This window comes from Cygnus olor, chromosome 14 (assembly GCF_009769625.2).
Source record: "Cygnus olor isolate bCygOlo1 chromosome 14, bCygOlo1.pri.v2, whole genome shotgun sequence".
Classification (NCBI taxonomy): domain Eukaryota; kingdom Metazoa; phylum Chordata; class Aves; order Anseriformes; family Anatidae; genus Cygnus; species Cygnus olor.
Genome location: NC_049182.1, coordinates 11,381,299 through 11,386,253, shown reverse-complemented (window position 1 = coordinate 11,386,253; position 4,955 = coordinate 11,381,299).

Genomic DNA, 4,955 nt, shown 5'->3' with positions numbered 1-4,955 from the left:
GCTCAACTAGAGCTCAACTGAATAGATCTGGAAAGACTGAAGGAGAATTCAGACAATGACTGGGAGAAAAATGGCTCCATGGCTCAAATGCATGTTTCTTGGCAACATTCTCTGTGTGCGACAGTCTTCTCTCTTTGACTTGCACATTAACAATTGCATCTCAGCCACTTTTGGTACTAATCTTATCTGTTGTTTAAATGGCTCTTAGATTCCCTCCTGTTATTATAAATGTTCATACAAGGTCTTGGAGTCAGCAGAGTTGTTGCTCTGTAGTTGAATAACTGGCCTGGACTCCAAACTTTGAGATGCTCACTGTAATGGTCAGGTATGTTCTTAAGAGCCCTCTGAATTGGATTTTGAAACAAAAGTCCCATTGATCTTAAGCCTCAAGTCACAGCCATGACTCTGAAAACTCTATCCTCTGTCCTTCAGAGGAACTGACATTGGTGCAATAAGACTACTACAACAGTCAAAGAAAGGAGAATTTATCTCATGAGGGTAAACTACCAAAAATTTGTCTTATTTAGACTACCAAAACAGAGGCCGAAGGGGATATAATTGCTCCTGTGAGATAAGTGGAAGGGGAGAAAACATGAGAAAAAGTTGTGAAAGCTCGAAGATGAAAGTTGTGCAAGAATCAATAGCTGCAAAGAAGTTATTGATACATTCAAGCTGGAGATGAAAAGATTTCTGAGCTCTTGAGCAAAGAGGTCTGGGATGGTATTCAGCAGAACCAAAAGAAGCCCAAAGTGGAGTTTTATAAGCATATGGAACGTGTTGGCATGACTGCAACACCAAGATACAGCAGCATGTTACCCAGAAGGTCTCTACAAGATCCTTGTCCAATCTTTAAGCCATCACTACCTAGACAAGGTACTTAGAGAGTCCCCTGGCTCCTGCAATTTGCCTGTTGTCCACCTTTGCCACCTTGGCTTGCCTTGCTCGAGCAGTCAGTCCAGACTAGTCCACTGCACTGACCTGCCTTGGTCACCTCCTCTTAGCACTGGGCAGATGGACACAGGTCTCCAAGGCACAGCCATAGCCTGCTGCCTGTGAGGTAGTGGTGTATTAAAGTTCCCATCCAAAAAGATTATCTATCAGGAAGAAGAAATGCACTTTTGCTTTGTTCTGTTTATTTAAATAAAAAAGGGCCTGCATTCCAGTCGAATTCAGACTCGACACTGAGCAACGTTGGGCAGACCAGGCCATCAGTACCTTCCTACTGAAGAGGAAGTATCATCCAGTATTCCCAGGTCAGGTGTATCCACTGAGCGCATACACTCTGGAAGTAATAATGCTGACCAGTGTTTGAGAGGAAAATAACCTCTGCTGCTGGCCCTCCTTGAACAGCATCATTAGCACCACCAATTCTCACCCCACCATGGTCAGAGACAGACAGACTGGACACGTGCTTCCAGGGCACCAGGTTTTCACCAAAGGAATTTCGTCAGTAGTTATATATTTAGTTATATATTTACACACCTTCGTGCACGGATAAACTGGTGGTTTAGGCACCGTAAGGGCACCTGCTGGCATTAGCAAGATGGCCTAATGGTTAGGTCTCCGGTGAGGTTGGTTGTTGCCATTCCTCATCACAGCAAAACAGGAGAGAGACTGGCAGAGCACCAGCGCTCAGCCTGCCCCAGGGGAGCAGGGTGGCAGTGCCAGCCTCGCCAGAATGCCCCTTGCTCACCGCTGCAGCCCCACCACCGAGCCCTGCCAGGACAGGCTTTCCCACTGCGCCTGAGGTGCCTGGCTGTCTCAGAGCAGCGTTTGGAAGATCAGACCCAGCGCCTGGGCAGCTCTGTGAGTCCCAGGCATGCAGGGCAGTCCTGCAAGCCTAAAAACAGCTTCTTGCAAGCTGCAGCAAACTGCAGCTAGAGACCATTGCTTCTGTGCGAACAGTAAATTGTTTTCCTTTCTTTTTTGGGGATTATTAGCCATGTAGTCACTAATAACTACGGCTTTGATCATAACTATGGGGCAGATTGTTTTTTTTTCCCCATGACAGCTGAGAAACATTGAAGATGCAGTTGTTTTAGCAATTTAATCTCTTTCTCCTCGACGAACCTGTACGTTATTTACTCCAGCACAGGGCACGTCCTGCAGGCAACTACGGAATCAGCCTCCTAAGCGGCCACGCTGCATACCATGCTGGCAGGTAGGTTTTTTTGGATGCTTTAGGTAGCGCTGATGTTCTCCACACCAGCCTGCCCTCGCTGTCCTGGGAGCAGCAGGCAGACAGGTAAGGGAATCGCAGCCAAACGGAGCCGGCCACGTTGCTCCCCGGCCCACAGAGCGGGCGGAGCAGAGCGAGGAAAAATCACCCTTCCTTAGGTTGGAGCTGACTTTCGGTTTGGGAGTCGCGATTCAGAACTCGGGGTCTCCACCCCCGCTAATAACGGCTGAGAGGCTCTCCGCAGAGGGCAATCTGACAGCAGCGCTTTACCGAGGAGCTGGCAGGACACCTGCAGCGGGATGCTCCGGGGACTGCCCGCCCGCAGCTGCCCCCCGGGCACGGCCCCGGCTCCGGGTCCCCCCCGGAGCGGCCTCAGGCCCGCCCCGCCCCGCTCCGCTCCCCTTCCCCGGCCGCCTTCTACCTGCGCCCTCCCGCGGGGCCGTCGCTCACCGGCCCGCCGAGGCCTGCGCCGCCCGCCCGCGGGGGCCGACGCTCGGGGCGGAGCGGCTCGGCCCGGCTCGGATCCGCTGGGCCCGGCTTGGCCCGGCCCCGCGGCGGCGGACGGGGGCGGTGCCGATCCCGGAGCGCCGCGTTGCGTCCCCACGGCCGCGGCCGCCCCGAGCGCCGGGGCCTCTCTCCGCACCCCCGGCGGCGGAGCGGAGCCCAGCGGGTGGCTCGGCGGCTCTCGAGACCCCTCTCGGCTCCGCTGCCCCGGATAAATATAAATAACTATATACTTAGTTAGCAGCCCTGAATAAATATATATCCCCCCCCATCCCCAACCCTCGCAGCCCTCGGCCCTCCTACGTGCTCCGGGTCCGGGAAGCCCTCGGGAAGTTCAGGTCCCGCCCGGGCCCTCCGCCCGGTGCCGCGCACTGCCCGCCACGGGAGCATTGGCCCTCGCTCTCCGAGATCTTCTGCTCAGCCTGCTGCCGTCACCCCCAGGGATTTCCGTCAGGAGCCTGGCGGCTCTTCCCGGTCCTACCTGCAGAGCCCGGCCCGACGGCAGCACGGCATCAGGCCCCCTCACGGAGAAGGCAGCCGTGTGCCCCCGTTGGCTTGGAGCCGCGCCGTCGGGCCGGGCTCCGCCAGGAGCCGCCGATGAATGGGAGAGCCCGAGCGGAGGAGACCCGGGCATCTGCTCAGCCGCAAACCTCCCCCGCTCGTCGGTGTCCGGCGGGCCGGGTCCCGGAGGAGCGCGGAGGGGAAGCCACGGTGCCGAAGTGCTCGTCCGGCACGGCCCCGCCGACCGGCGCTGGGCCCGGGCTGAAATTTTGTTTTCGGCATTTTCGTGCCCGGCGGCGGCCAGCCCCGAGTGTCTCTCCATGTCGCCTCCGGCCCCGGCACGTTTGCCCCGTCTTGCTACGGGGCTTGGGACGGACGCTGTCCCCGAGCGGACCGCCCCGACGGTCCCGCAAATCCTCTCGCCACAACCTCTTCCCGCTACCTGCGGTCACCGCACACCCCGACCCTGCGGACAGCGGCGCCGGGTCGGTTAGGAGCCGCCGCCACCCGGGACTCGCTCTAGCACCGGGAACCGCACCACCGCCGGCCCCGTTGAGGGGGGAAAGAGGCTCAGGCGCGGTCGTAGCGAGACAACGAATTTCCGTGGGGAAACCACGGGGCATTTCACGTGCGGCCAGCAGGAGCCGTGCGGCGGGGACGGCCGCCCGCCTCGACTGGGCTCCTCTGGGCTGTCCCGTTAAGGTCGGGTGGATGGAGGGACTCCCCTGGCCTCCCGGCCCCGACGAGAGGTGCCCAGGCCATCTCCCTCCATCTGGGCTTGTCCTTTCGATGATTTCCCAAAAAGTAACCCTCGCAGCTGCCCGAAACGGCGAAAGACGGATTTTTTTTTTTTCTTTGGAAAGAAACGGGTGGCAGCACCTGGGCCGGGAGCGGGACCCGGCGCCGGCCCGCCCCGGGAAACCGCAGCCGTGCCCGGCCGCAGAGGCGCAGAGTCCCGGGGAAGCTGCCGACAGCGTTTCCTTCGACGGCCGGGGCCGGGAGCTAAAACGCTCCGTGCAAACCGTGGGAGCGGCCGGTGCGGTGGCCCCGAGCCGCTGTGCCGGGCAGGCGGGAGCCGCCGGGTCCCCAGCTCCCGCAGGGCTGGCCGGGGGGGGGTCCTCCGGGCCGTCCGCGCCGGCGGCCTCGGGCGCCGCGGTCCCGCCGCAGGCACTCGTCCCGCCGCAGGTCCCGCTCCAGCCTCTCCTCGACGGGGCGGCGGCGCTCGGGACTGCCCGCGGGGGGCCGCCACCGCCAGAGCCGGGGAGCCGCTGGGTGCCGCGCCCCGGGGCGCCGCAGCCGGCGGCGGGGCAGCACTCACGCCCGAGGCGAGACGGGCCCGCGCGGCCTGAAGGGGGGGGGGGGGGGGGGCGGCTCCGGGGGGCGCCGGGGCGGCGCGGTGCGGCCCAGGCCCCGGGGGCGGCCCCGGCCGGCCGGCGGCGGCGGCGGCTGCGCGCGGTGCGCGGTGCGGCCGCCCGTCGGCGCGGCGCTGCTGCCCGCGCGGCGGGGCGGCCGGCGGCGGGGCCGCTCTCTGCCGCCTCCCGCGCCCTCTCCTCGCTCCCGCAGATCTCGCGAGAGCGGCCGGCTGGTGGCCGCGGGGGCTGTTGCAGCAGCGGCGGCGGCGGCGGGCGGAGCGGCGGCGGCGCGGGCGGCGGCCGGGGCGGCCGAGGCGGCGGCGCGGGCGGCGGCGCGGGGGCGCCGGGCGAGCGGCGGCGGAGCGGCGGCCGAGGCGGCGCGGCCGGGCGGCGGCGGCGGCGGGCGGAGCGGCGGCATC